The 15,020-nt window shown below is 42.8% G+C and overlaps 2 long non-coding RNA genes across 2 annotated transcripts; one reads left to right on the top strand and one right to left on the bottom strand.

Moving 5' to 3' along the window:
• The first annotated feature begins 244 nt into the window (after positions 1-244).
• LOC308483003 lies at positions 245-13,665 on the top strand. Its single transcript, XR_013989539.1, has 4 exons — positions 245-382; positions 3,258-3,354; positions 5,596-5,728; positions 13,647-13,665. It is a non-coding gene; the product is annotated as an uncharacterized lncRNA (long non-coding RNA).
• On the bottom strand, positions 6,300-13,388 carry LOC308483004. The gene is made up of 2 exons (XR_013989540.1): positions 13,339-13,388; positions 6,300-6,502 (listed from the first exon to the last, which is right to left on the bottom strand). It is a non-coding gene; the product is annotated as an uncharacterized lncRNA (long non-coding RNA).
• Positions 13,666-15,020: the final 1,355 nt, after the last annotated feature.

Here is a 15,020-nt window from a genome sequence, read left to right as displayed (position 1 = left end):
AGGAGCTGGGATCGGGAGCTCACCCCGTCGCGGGGATTCGAACTGCCGACCTTCTGATCAGCAAGTCCTAGGCTCAGTGGTTTAACCCACAGCGCCACCCACGTCCCACCAAATGTAAATTAGTTAGGTCCATATTAAAACATGACATTTCTTCCCCTTTCTGTACAGGAAGAAGAGGGGTTTTTTGTTTTTTGTGTGTGTGTTTTTGGCAGGGGTGGTCACATTAATTCAAATAGAAGGAGGCGTTCTCTTTCATTTTGCCTCTTGGGCATATATAAATGTGATAGATTCCTTGCTCCCATTACCACAGAACACTCCTTTATTCTAGCAGCCATTTCTTAGCAAGAAGTCCTTTCTGTCTACACAGCAAAAAGTCAAGATGGTAAGTGGATTAATGCTTTTGTGCCTCACTAAGGTCAGTGATCCAAACCTTTCACCTGTTGCAAAGGCTTATGTGGCAATGCAAATTTATTTGCTCTGACTAAAATGGGCTTCAGAATTAGGGTGCTTCAAAGGCTCCCTGTCCCCTCTGACTCCTGCCAGTCAATATCAGAATCCTAGTCATTAGTCACACAGTTCAGCTTTTTCCAACTAGATGCCTGCCAGATGTTTTGGATGACACCTCCCACAAGCCCAGACCTGCACAACTGTATGCCCATCAGCATCATACAACTATGGGGGTTTTGGCTCATGGGAGTTGTAGTCCAAAGCACCTGGAGGGCACTAGGCTGGAGAAGGCTGTCTTAGCAAACCTGCACCTCATGTGCTTTCATGACGCAACTCACGTGTGTCTCTCAGTCTATACGTTTAAAAAAGCACATTCACTAGAAAATTATATGCAATATATACACCTTCAAAGAGAATATAAAAAATTACTTTGGGCGGGGGGAGGAAAAGCATATCCACCATACTTGGATGGAGTTAGGCCACGCTTCCATAGAAAGGGATTCAACTAGATTCTGGGCCCTGGTGGCAAAAGGGACAAGAGAGGCAAACGGCCCCATTGATAAGCAAATTACCTCTGTGCAATGGCATGCACACTCTTCTTCTCTCTTCAATCTGTCTAGCCTAGGAACCTCCTTGAATTCCCATTATAACATAGATACTCCTGTGCTATCTTCCTGCCCTGAATGGGACCCAGTAACTGATGATGAAATAAATGTCTTGATTAACTCCCTCCCTACCAAAAAAGCTCCTGGAGTATACGGTATATGTTCCCTGGGTAATTATTAAAACAAATCGTGGCTGGTGGTCCCCAGTCCTTGCTTCATTGTTTACCCATATCATGGGAAAATTCCCCAAAGGTGGGGAGTAAGTATAATTGTTCCCATTCACAAAAAAAGGTTCCAAGGCTGACCCAAAGAATTTCAGACCAATTAATCTACTGAGTACCGTGTCAAAATTATACTCAAAATATCTATTGGGTAAGTTGGGAGTCAGGGGCTGCTGAAATACAGTTATTGCTGAAGAACAATCAAGGTTTATGAAGGGTAAATCCACAATAGACCAATGTTTTGTCCTTCACCTACCACAAAATGGTAGGAAAGAGTTGTATGCAGCTTTTGTGGGTCTTATTTTTGCCTTCGACCTGATAGAGAGGGGACGTCTTTGGCAAAAGTTAGCCTCCACTAATACTGACAGAAGGCTGCTCTCTTTAGTTCAACGGCTGCAGACCCACACTCCGCTTAGGGTTAGACTTGGAGCAAATGGGTTGCTAGGGGATGCCTCTTAGCACACTTTCTTTTCAGTTTTTATATAAATGATATTGTTCAAGAACTAAGAGGGCTAGAATATTTTCCTGTTTCTATTCAGGATGTCAAACTCTCAGTTCTTCTGTATGCCGATGATTTTGGTTTCTGCAACCTTAATTGGGATGCGGAGATGAGGAAGTTGAATGTATTTTGCACAAAAGAGCAGTTAACAGTCAACCATTCTAAAACTAAAGTGGTGATTTTGGGGAAGAAGAGAAAACCTCACAGATGGAGTTTGGACAATAAACCTATTGAACAACAGTGCTATTATAAGTACCTGGGCTTGGGTTTTAATTCAAAATTGTCCTGGAAGCCACACCTACTTGCAGTTAATTGAAACCCTCTCACTCTATTCACTCTTTATTACAGTTTTCCAGAGTTCAGGGGGGAGTTTAGTTGCCCGCACAGTTGAGGTATTTCAAAAGAAGATTATGCCAGTACAGTGCAGAGATTTGGGGATATATTAATGTCCTCCCCTTAGAAGTGGTGCAGAACTCTTTCCTGAAATCACTGTTGATTGTCCCCAAAGGTACACCTGCCCCCTTTTAAGAGTTGAAACAGGGCTAATCTGCTTACAAACCAGTGTGCATGTATTGCTAGCCCTATACTGGCTGAAGCTGGCTAGCATGAGTAATACCAGGCTCCCTAAAAATGCTTCCGAGAGCAATTGCATTTTATACCCTGAAGCTCTTGGGCAAACTCAGTCAGTAAGATTCTCCATTATTATGGGATTAATGTGGACTCCCTACCAAATCTTGCCTCTAACAGAGTCAAACAACTCATCAAAGAGAAAAACCATTTGGACTCTAAATGGCGGGACCTTCATTTACTTTCCCAGATGGCATACTCATCCTGGTATCCAATATAGAAAACATATTTTGGGCTGGAGCCGTACTTCATTAATCTCACGCTGGCACCGCTTAGAAAAGCATTTACAGCTTTGCGTCTTCAGTGTATGCCCTCTGCATATCTAGTGGGGAGATTCAATAACACCCCTGTGCACCAAAGACTCTGCATCTGTGAGTCGGGAGACACGGAGGACATTCCATCCCATTTGTTACTGTGCCCTTTATAGACAAAAATTCCTTCATTGCATCCTTTCCTCTCTTTCCCCTTGAGCAAATCTCTATTTTGCTGGCTGGCAATAACATATTTATTACTGCACAGGTTGCAAAATTTGCCTTGGCTGCAAGTAAGTTGAGCACTAGGCACCAAGACACGTATCATAAGGGGGAGTGTGAGATGTGGAGTGCTTAACTTATGCAGGTGTGATTTTTGAATTTTTGCTTTGCTGTTGTTGTTGTTTAGTTTCAAATCAATTATTTGTATTCTATGCATTGTGACCAATTGTGACAGCTTATAGCTTTTAGCAATAAATATTTCATTCATTTTTTAAAATGTAAATAACCACAAAGTTCTAGTGCAGTCAAAGCTTAGTGTAAACTCTCAAAGCAACTGAAAGCCTGTTTTGCTGAATTCTTCCCCCTTCCCATTCCTCTTTTTCAGAAAGTTGCTCTCATCCTGATCATGTTATGCATCACCTGGCTGGGCAAGTGCCAAGGCTCCTGTGTCCGAACCATAAATAAAGCAGAAGTTAAAGATGGTAAAGTTATTGAACAGCCTACTGATTTGTGCAATTGATTATTTCATGCTTGGCTTTTAAAAAAAAAAAAAATTGATCCTGACTCAGGATTAGGGATGTGAGAGAAATTCCATTCAGTTTGCATTTGAAGGTGAATCTATCAAATCATCAAGACGTTATAGATTATACAAGACATGAGAAACAAAACAAAGTCTTCCTTTGCAATCTGCAGTTATATGAATTTTGCAAGGCAGTTCTCCAAGCAAATAGTGTTTACAGAAATGCATATGCTAGGTATGTAAAATATGTAGAAAAGTATGTAAAATATGTGTGTAAAAATGAACATATTAGCAAAAATATAAAAATAAATGCAATATATTGGGAGAAATCACTTGCAAAAATGGGGACATTAGTCAAAACTGCATACAAAATGTGCTTATTATGAAATATTTGCACTAGCAATGTTGAACAATTTTCATGAAGAAAGAGCAGGGCCTGCACACTCAAGCAAGCATTTCCATAGACTTCAACCTACCCCTACTTGCTGGGACAAGGCACCAGATGGCCAAATTAATGGAGATCCAGGCTTGGGCTGAGTCAGGTTGAGACAGCCTTAAATTGCCCTTGGTTGAATCAGGCCTCCAGAGCAATGAAAAGCTGTCAGGAGACAGCATGTCCAGAAGGAAGACTGCAGAGGTCAGCTTCACCACCTTGTTAAAAGCAACAGCTAAACATTAACTCTCCACCCAAATTGATTCAGGACTGGTTCGTGGGTGGGAGGGTTGATTCCTAGATTGTCCTGGATCAGGTGAAGGGTGTTTTGGAAATTCAAGCATTCTTTTGGATTCAGTGGCAACAGCAACAGTAGTGGAGAGGAGTTCACTGCCTTTATAGTGTCAGGCTCGAACACAGCATAAAAAACAGTGGCACATACTTTTAGCAGAATAACATAGCATAAGCTAGATAAAATACTTTCCCCTTCAGTTATCAGGAGCACCAGAGAATAATAACAGAGAGATTTTAGCTGGCCAGTACAGAGCAGGAACAGATCAGCGCCTACGTCAAAGCTCAAAGGTCAGACCCTATCAGGAAGATTGACATCCCTGAGAGGCTGCATGCTGGCTGGACTGATATCCAAAGGTCCTCCCACACCCTGCCAGCACTTATCCCTGAAGCACATTAGCAAATCAGGGCAATAAAGCAACCCCTGAGAGTCCTAAAGGGTGTAACCTTTTAGGATGGGCCAATAATGAAGCAGGAAGACTTGTATAAACCAAGAAACCTATCTCCTCAGTATACAAAATTCTTCCACAATAGGTTTTCCCTATAGAGGGGAGTGTGTGCACAGCCTTACGATGTACCAGGAAATATTCTTATTTCCTGATCCATGCACTTGATCAGTTACCATCCATATTTTGGTCCTTTGGTTTGCCTTCTGGGCATACCTTCTCAAACTGTGTTTTGCAGGATTGCCAGAGTTGCCCTGCTTCAGTATCCAGTCCCCTCTTCAGGTTCCCTAAAAATTAAAGATTTGAGTGGGCAATGGTGTGTATCTTCTCTTTCCCACAGGAGTGGGGAATCTGTGGACCATCACTCTCACGATCCCCAGCCATTAATCACGCTGGTGGGTAGAGTCTAAAATGCAAATTGGAGTCTAAAAACACCTGGAAGGTCGCACCTTGTCCATCCCTGGCCTAATATACAACTTGTTGAATGCACACACATGCACCCAAAAGCACCAGCCAGACCACAACCTGTCGTTTCATCAACCATTTCATCAACCACTGCAGCTGCAGAGGTGTATTTTGAAACCATCGGTTGTGGTCATGCGGGGGTGGGGGGAACCACTGCCCTCTCTCCCAGATGCCTCGTAATTTCCAGATCCCCAGTTTTATTTTTTAAAAGTGGGAGGAGAGTGCATTTCTAGCATTTGTATAATTTGAACTTTCAGGCAAGATGTACAGGTGCTATTCTTCTCAATCTTGGGAGATAAACTAGTCTGTTCCCCCAGGGGGAAGCCCACAAGCGGAGAACAGGAGCAACTGGGACTCAGAAACAGGCTGTCTCCCATAGTGGGAAGAGCCAGACTGGAGAAATAAGCTGTGGGTGCTGTTACAGGCTGGGCAACCATGAGAGTGTGGTGCCAAGTGGTGATAATTTCCCCAGGTTATCTTCTGATTTGAACAGCTGCTTTTTGTTGCATTTTGGAAGTGCGGGCACTGATGTTGATGAAACTGACCGTGTTCTCCCTGCCATCTCTAGGATCAGTCATTCCTCCAGATGGATGCACTTCTCCTTTGGATGGGACAAAACACGGAATGGGGTCTGAGTGGAATGGAGCTAACGGCATGAAATGCACATGCAGCAGAAGCGGAGCAGAATGCTGCGACAATAGGTAGGAAAAAGTAAAAGATTGGCACTGGGCCTATTCATGCATTGCCCACACTGGCAGGGGGAGAATCTCCCTCTGTCAGTGAATAGAGGCTTGGTCAGTTATGCATCAACCACCACCCCCCTCCAAAAAAAAGAGGACACAGATTTACATGTGCTACTTTATATTTATAGGTGCAAATTTAGAAACAGTTAGAAATACAAGGCATTATAATCATCATCATCATCCTGCCCTTCCTCCCCCAGAAGCCCTTGGCAGCATACAGAAGTGGAATTTAATAGAGAAACAATGCAAATATTTTAAAACAGATTAAAACATTCTAAAAAGATCTAAAATCAATTGCAGCTTTAAGAAAACATTGTAAAAAACAATTTAAAACATTCTTTCATCCAAAGCTCTTAGGGCTGCCTGGAGTAGTATTTTAAAGCTACCAAATCGCTCTCCCTTCTGACAATTCTTAATCTTTAAACTGTTACGGAAAAATCTGGGTGCGGGGTTACTCTGCCACCCAGCTCATCGGACTAAGTCCGTGGGTCCCTGCGGAAGAAAATGAGCTCAGCCGGACGCAGGAGCAAACTGCAGAAGATCCAAGTTTATTGCGCAACAGGTTCAAGGCGAGATTGAACAGAGAGAAAGGGGTGACATGAACTTTTGAAATTTCCCTCCATGTCCCAGAATACAGTGCAAAATACATCCCAGTTACATCACGAATACATTAAGGAAAGGTTGGGTTACACAGATTACATCATGAATACATTAAGGAGAGGTTGGGTTACACTGGATTAACATATGGAGGAGGGAGGGGGGAATATGCAGAGCTGGAGATATGCGCAGATAAGCACATCCTGAGAAGACAATGGTCCATGTACGCATAGTCTGTCACCTGGCATTGCCCGAGGAAAGGTTTGGCAGAGTGATTTTGACAGGATTACTTGAGAGATTATGGAGGACAGGGGAGGGGTGATGGAGTCCTAGAGAAATTGAGCAAATATATTGTAGTGAAGAAGACATGCCCCCCCCCCCTTCCGTAACAGTCCCCCATTCGGAGATAGATTTGCATTAAAGTTCTGTAAGAACTTGCAAATCTTTTCTCCGCACCCTAAATCTCGGTGAATGTAGGCGTTCCCTGTGAGTGGGAATACGCTCTAATGGAAAGGAGGTGGGTTGAGCAGGGCAGCAAAAGAGGGAGCAACACGGACGAATACAATGTACACGCGTGTTATATATATGCGCTAAATAATAACTTGGTATCTACCGTACCAGATGTGTGGGTTTATGCAAACCTGAAAGGGACTTGCAAGCCATGCCTCTTACGGTCATTTGCAAGTATAGCAGTGCAGATAGCTGGATATAGGGTATTATATAAAAGAACATCTGTTGTATTTTGTTACTAAATTACTTGTGGCACCCTAGCTCTTGGGAGAAACATTTTCAATAGTGGTGTATGCTTTACATTTAGCAGGAAGGTCTACTACTGACTGAAAAAAATGCAGTTTGCTTTTTTTTAGCCCCACCGTTTTTGTGTTTTCAGGTGCCAAGCTAGCTCTTCTGTGGTCTCACACCGGCATAGTGGTACAGTAACACATCCTGTTGAATCCCCTCAGGGCTTTCAATTTACCATGTCGCCTGGCATTCACCATAGCTGGCACAGGTGCGGACCTCTCGTGAGGGAGAGGTCTTCGCCTTGGCCTTTAGCTATGGGATTTTTCATTATTGCAGGCTCTGGTCTCGCACTCATGGAAAGTTGTCCACTTGCTCTTAAAGGACCAAAAGCTAGTTGCAGCCTGGATACACGTGCCCAATTCCAGTAGAGTCCAATTTGAATTTATCTTGCCCCATGGTTCTCAACTTTTCAAAACCAATATGTTAAAACCAAAGCCATTCTTTAAGGGGGCATTTGTCCAAATGAGTCAATTTAACTCTATAAGGGACCATTCTTGCTACATCAAGGCATATACACGTTTCTTGTTATCAATAATAATATAACATATGGTAGTCGTGTCCTCAAATAAATAAATAAAATTTGGGACATGATCTACACCCAATTTCATCTGGCATCCTAATCAAACATCTCAAATAATAAGGAGCGTTGCTTCAAATCTACCTGATAAAATATGGTTCCGATAATAATACTTGGTTGTGGTTAGATTAATTTCACAGCTATACGGGAAAACCAAGATTAATAAGTAAATAAATACAGAACAATTGCTACTTGAAGACAGTACTGAATCTGCAAGAGATGCAGAGAAGTCATAGAAAAGATTTGAAATAGTTTTCTGGAACAGAAAGAAAGAAATAGTAAAAATCTGGGGACTTCATGTATAGGAAAACATTAAATACATAAATAAATAGGTAGGGAAGGTTGGACTCTGCAGAGTGCCAGGTGGGACAAGGAAATATGATCATCAGTTGACTTAATCTAAATATAGTGTGCTCTATTGGAAAGCATTGTAATATATGGGAATCCTCCATGAAAAACTTGGGTGTAAGCCATATCCTTCTGCTGTTCATAGTTATGTATCCTACATTATACAGAAACAATTACACACAGAAATTTTCTTTGTGGAGATAACACATTATCAGACACACTTCAGCATTCCTACATAATAACACATAATACACAAAACGTACAAAGTATTAATTCTACACTATATCTTGAGGCAATAATGTGATCTTGAGGCAATTCTTGCTGCTTTTACATGTATTTCCAAACTTGGCACAAGGGTATTTCCTTCAAAATCCAATTAGTCAGTTTCTCAAGTCTTTTATGGGAAGAAATTGTTGTGGCCACTGTGATGCATTGGCAGGTTGCTTAGCTGGTGAGGAGATGGTCTTAGTATTTTGGTCTCCCGCAAAGCATCCTTTGGAAATAGGCCTGTAGGATCTGAAGACATAATTAGTTGTTGTTTTTTTCTTTCTTTTCTTTTAAGGAGGAAGATAATAGTCAAGAAAGGAGAGAATATCCTAAAATTTTCTTCTTGGGAGGCTGTAAATACAAATTCATAGTTAAGCATTTTATCCATTTGAATATTATAATCATTTACATTTAATTTCCTTCACTTAGTTTGGCTGTGGAAGAAACGAAGGGACAAAACCTTTGTTAATTTGAACACAATTGGAAGTTGTTAAACATTTTGCTTATGTGGGTCCGAATTCTCTTCACTATCCTGTTTGAAAGGGAAATTTTTATTTCCTGTGAAAATCTCTGTCAGATTACCAGTCAGATGAAAACAAGCTTGACACAAAGGCATCAGATTTAGAAAAGAATTATTATTAAATATATTATCAAAACCATGCAGATTACTACTGGACTAAAAGAAATGGGAAAACAATGGGGAAAACTTAAAATTCACCATGTGCTATCCAATAAAAGAACTTCATGAAACTGACTTTCAACATGTGATGAACATGTCCCCAAAGTAAAACACACACACACAAAATGACCTATAAGGAACCAAAAATAAATAAATGGTAAGGCACACAATTAATAAGAAACTTGAAGTAACCTGAAGTAATCTGTTTTGGCATTCTAACATCCCAAATTATGTGACAACATCAGCTGTAATGTTAATAGTGGAATACTGGGAAATGAGTTAATACCAAGAAAAATGAATGGCAATTTAAAGTTGTGCAAGTACCTTGCACTAGCCAAAATGACAGAATTAAGAAATGCTCAGGCACAAAGGTAAACAAATACCATTCCACAAACAATGTTTGGTTGTGCTTCGATTAATTTCATATATATAATGGAAGAACTGATAAAACGAACTTAATAAAGGAAAACAGATTATTTGTAACCTAAAAAAATGTCAAAGCCACAAAGAGATAGAAGGAAATCAACTAATATAGCAGGGATTCAGACTTGTTTTGCTGAACAGAAAGAAAGTGACTGTTTGGCTTTAAGGGAAGAAAGACAAAAGGAAAACAAATGCAATTACTTTTATAGAGTATTTAAATCACTGTTTGCATCCCCTCATTATCATTTGTGCTGTGGGAGAAAAGAAAGGACACTCTGTTGAAAGGGAAAATTATTTCATGTGAGAGGTTTGTCAGGAAATGCTGTTCCTAAAATGCATAGGCATATACACATACACACACACACAAAAAAAACTGTTATAAAATTTAAATCCCATTGGGGGGGGAGAGACTACTCAGAAGAGGAACTCACAGTGGGAGTGCTTTGATATTTACCTGTGAAAAGAATTTGGCATGTCCAGTACTTAACTCTATTGTCTTAAGTAGCCCCTGGAGCAAAACACATTAAGGATGATTTCCCTCAATGGTTCCAAGTTTTACATAAGGAAATTTGTATAGGTTTCACGCTCTCCAAACCTTCTCTCTCCCCCCTCCTTTCTCTCGCTCTCTCTCTTTTTTTTTTAAAGCTGATCTAGCCTCTGTGCATGTGCAGAGTTCATGTCTCAGCAAACCTTTTATACCATTGAAAATGTTGCATCTTTTGGCTCAATTAGAATAAGGAAGGGAAAGGTAAGGAGTAGATTTTAAAAATAGGGTTAGATTTTAAAACAACAAAAAAGAGAAACTCAGCAATTTAAGTATTCACCAAAGCTAGCAATTTCAGCCTAAGCAACAGGAGTGCTTCCTTTATGTACAGGAAAGGGCTATCATTATTGGTCATTTTATCTGGTCATTCGCGGAACAATCAACCGCTCTCTTATTTATGAGTAAAAATGGCCAGAGAGTTAGAATTCATAGGATTTTTTTAACATTCTCAGCCTTACCATTTGCAGACAAATTTTACTGCCCTTTATTTACAGGATGGATGGTCAAGGCTAATTCTACTTGATTATATGAATTTTTATGTGCTTAAACTTTTAATAGACTTATAAGTTTGATTTTTTTTTTAAAATAATAGACAAAATGATAAACACTGTAATCACTTAAATGCTTGATATTACCAGTTGGGCTTCACCTCTCACCTTTTAAAACTAAAGAGCAAAGCTAGGTTGAATTTCAACTCCATCACGTCACCAGAATTTAAGAAGTACCCTCCAATGCTTGCAGACACATGTCCTTCCACACAGCCACAAATCGGGAGAGTTGAAAGGGGACCCTGGGGTCATCTAGTCCAACCCTCCAAAATATAGGGTTCACAGCAAGATTTCGCAGCAAGATTTGTACTACCAAAGAGGCATACACATTTAAGTACAGATTTACAGCTGGGAAAGGAAACATCTATGCTCCTATCATGTACTAAGGAAGAGGAAAATAAAAGTACATAACTTTACACAGAACCCTTTTTGCAGATCTTGAGATAGTTTGAGTGAGTTTGAAATGATATTTAAGGAAGATTGAAGTGAACAGTTTTCGTAAGATAGGGAGAGGATCTCTTATAAAGCACAGTTAAAGCAGCCCTAGATTTGATTTTTTTTAAGGGAATACACAAGTGTTGCCCCCCTCCCCTCTTTGCAGTTTCCTTTAAAGGAAGCTTACTCGGGAGTAAATTTACCTGGCACAGAAGTAAGAAGGGAGAAAACAACTGAAAGAGGCAGAGTGAAACAAGGGGGAGGGGGGGCATTTTCTAACAAAAGAGGCCATGAAGTCTTATAGAGACTGATATCAGGAGCCTTACAATAACTCTTCTGTCCAACCAAATCAAAGTTAAAACTGGACTCAAATATTTTTTCTTAGAATGAACACCATACTTTTATAGGCATATGCTTAATGAAGTACATACACTGCATTTTAGCTTGAGAGAGCAGTTGGCTCAACTAGGCTTTTGCAGCAGAAACATTAGGTTATCAGCACCTTCCAAAATAAGACTGTAGACTCACAATCTCAAAAGTTGGGGCAAAGCAAGAGGTGGGGTAAACATTTGCACACTTCATTCTCAATTTTCGTCTTATTTAGGACTGCTAAGATCCAGCATGGCTTCCTTAGATTTAAATTTTGAAGCAAGCTTGCAGTTTAAACTATGCACACTTAAGAAAGGCAGTCTGCCAGAGACAGAAGGAACAGACAACACACATAACAGACAACATGTAAACATACATATTCTCATATATGTATTAACAGACAACACACATAACAGACGACATGTAAACATATATATTCTCATCCTTTAGTTGGTTATTGCAAGGAGTTGGGCCACTACCTTTGGCTTCATTAAGTGAAATTAGTAGGAAGGTCCCACATGGTTTTATGAGCCTCCTTGCCTCTTCAAACACACCACCAGTTAATCAAACTGGTAGGGCTCATAACGCTTGGTCGACTGGGTACCCCTTTATAGATGCATGCGTTGCTGTTGTTGCTTTTTTGCTTTTTCCTTCTTTTTTGGGGGGGTGTGTGTCTGGGATAGAGAAGGGGGAAAGAGAGGGGTTGATTAGGATTGGTATGTCTAGGGGTTTGGTATGCTTAGTACAGGGACGTATAGTAAAGAGGAGAAGGGGCTTCTAGTTGCCTGGCAACTTCCTTAGTGGGTTTTAGAGAGCTCTAGCTATCCGGTTCCTTGCGTTCCCTTTCCTATTTCCTTATTTCCTATTTCCTTATTTCCTTATTTCCTTATTTCCTATAACCTGGGGTCTCTTTCCACTCTGCCGGTCCTGCCCAATTCCTCATGGGCTATCCCTCCTGGCAACCTCCTACCTATCGTCACATCTCAGGAAAAGGGGCCCTACTGGACGCCCACGCCATGCGGTGCCAGCTCGGGTGATCCCTTGATAGAATTTCGAACTGAAAATCCCCCTTGCTTTTGGAAGCGGGCTCACGCACGATACACGTGTTACGTGGCACCGACCAGTGCGGCTGGGATTGGGATAGAAAGCCAGACCCCTTCCTGCCCCCTCCGTAAGGGCGCTCGGGAAGTTCGGAAGAAGAACTCCAGCCCCTTGCTTTCAACTGAGATGCCCGTTGCGGAGAGTCGGCTGTCTTTCCAAGCCGGGTCTCTCCGTCTTACTTTCGGGCTCCCAATTGGTGCGGCTGGCTGGAGATTTTAAGGAAAAGAGATAGAGCTCAGAACCCCCCTTTTGGGTTGAGCAGCGGTCCACGGTCTCTCTCACTAACCGGACCAAGAGAAAGGCAAGAAGGAGCGATAGAGAGGAGGGCAGAGAATTCAGTTGCCAGGAGATTCCACCCCCTTTCCCACCAGTGCACTGGATTTCTTTTCCTATACTCACGCGTCTTCAACGTTGATCCCGGGATCGATGAATAAGCCGGCTGGATCCCTCTTTTGCTCCCCGGCTGAACTCCTAGGGCTTTCGATTACCGCCCGGAAGATGGCTGGGGGTCCAAAAGGATCTTCCCAGGCAAAATGGCCCGGAGCCGGCTGAAGATTTCGGGGCCCCCAGTCAGCAGCTCGGGAGAACCGCAAGCCCCACGTTGCGGCGCCAACTGTTACGGAAAAATCTGGGTGCGGGGTTACTCTGCCACCCAGCTCATCGGACTAAGTCCGTGGGTCCCTGCGGAAGAAAATGAGCTCAGCCGGACGCAGGAGCAAACTGCAGAAGATCCAAGTTTATTGCGCAACAGGTTCAAGGCGAGATTGAACAGAGAGAAAGGGGTGACATGAACTTTTGAAATTTCCCTCCATGTCCCAGAATACAGTGCAAAATACATCCCAGTTACATCACGAATACATTAAGGAAAGGTTGGGTTACACAGATTACATCATGAATACATTAAGGAGAGGTTGGGTTACACTGGATTAACATATGGAGGAGGGAGGGGGGAATATGCAGAGCTGGAGATATGCGCAGATAAGCACATCCTGAGAAGACAATGGTCCATGTACGCATAGTCTGTCACCTGGCATTGCCCGAGGAAAGGTTTGGCAGAGTGATTTTGACAGGATTACTTGAGAGATTATGGAGGACAGGGGAGGGGTGATGGAGTCCTAGAGAAATTGAGCAAATATATTGTAGTGAAGAAGACATGCCCCCCCCCTTCCGTAACAAAACCAATGCAGCTTTTTCAACAGAGGGCACCTTCAAAGAGAAGACTGTCCTCTGTATAGCGGGACCCGTGGAGGCTGGTGCCCATGGAGACTGGCAGGGCAGGCGTCAGGGAGGCCAACAGGAGGAGGCACCAAAGCAAATGGCTGGCAGAACTGGAGCTGATGGTAGAGCCAACTCATTGCCGTTTTATTCCTCTACTCTTCCCTGCTGAGTTATACAAAGGCAGCACTGAGGGCTTATCCACATGTACCTTTTGCCCTGCTCTTTCCTGGCATGGTCCATGGCTGAAAGCACCATTTTTTTGCCTTGGAGCTTCCCCTGCAAAAACCCACACTTTAAAGCTCAAGCACAGCAAATGGTGATTTGGGTTTTTGTGGGGGAAGCTCCAGAGCAAAAGAAAGGGGCACTCGGAGACAGAGCTTTAAAGCAGGGGTCGGCAAGGTTTACCTTGCCTGGGCTGGTTCACTCCAGCCGAGATCCCTCCGTGGGCTGGATCACGTGTGTGCATGAGCGCACCCACGATTTCCGGCGTCCGCGTCTGTGCAGACATGATTTCTGGTGCCGCAGAAGCGAGTCCCCACGCACCGATTTAGTGCAGTGCGCAGGGACTTGCCAAGAGGGTGGTTCGTGGGCCGGTTAAACGACCCCCGTGGGCTGCTTGTGGCCCATGGGCCTTAGGTTGCCAACCCCTGCTTTAAAGCATGGGCTGTGCCTAGGAAGTGCAGGGGAAAGTAAGTGTGGATAAGCCCTGAGACAAAGAAGACTGACAGGCAGTGCCATTCCCTGGAGTGGCTGTCAGCAAGGAGGTAGGCGCTGGCTGAGGGCCTCCTGAGCTTCCCTTAATGGACTGCCCACCACTGAGCCGGACACCGTGAGTAGCCCCTCTTGTTGGTGTTGTGGCACCACATTAAGATTGCAATCCTGTATAGCGATGCGCTTATCGAATTGACTCCCATGATCTATCAAGCTGAACCAGGGGCAAAGGACATGCAGTTAGAAGGAAAGGACAGGGTGAGCAGAGGGATTTCTTTTCAGGACCAGAACAGAGCAGAGCTCACACATCCCTTCCACACAGAAGTCCACTTCTGGTTAGCCTTCTCCATTTCAGCCACATGTTTAGGACCTTGGCTTTTTTGTTGCTGTTGGTAAGCAACTGGGAGGCAGAAGTAGCTGTATTTGAAGAACTGCTGCAAATCACTAGGGGAATCAGTCTGCCAGTAGACCTTGATCTACCTTCTGCCCACACACCAGGGGAAGGCAAGCTGCTGAACTCCACGTTCAACTCCTACTTTCACCAGTCCTGACCAGCATAGCTAATAGTCAGGGGTGATGGTAGCCTTGTTGGCTACTCCCAGTGTATACACTTAGTGCCAATCCACATTTGC

The sequence above is a fragment of the Podarcis pityusensis genome (assembly GCF_964106645.2).
Source record: "Podarcis pityusensis genome assembly, chromosome: 8".
Classification (NCBI taxonomy): Eukaryota; Metazoa; Chordata; class Lepidosauria; order Squamata; family Lacertidae; genus Podarcis; species Podarcis pityusensis.
This window is presented reverse-complemented; position numbering and strand designations above follow the sequence as displayed.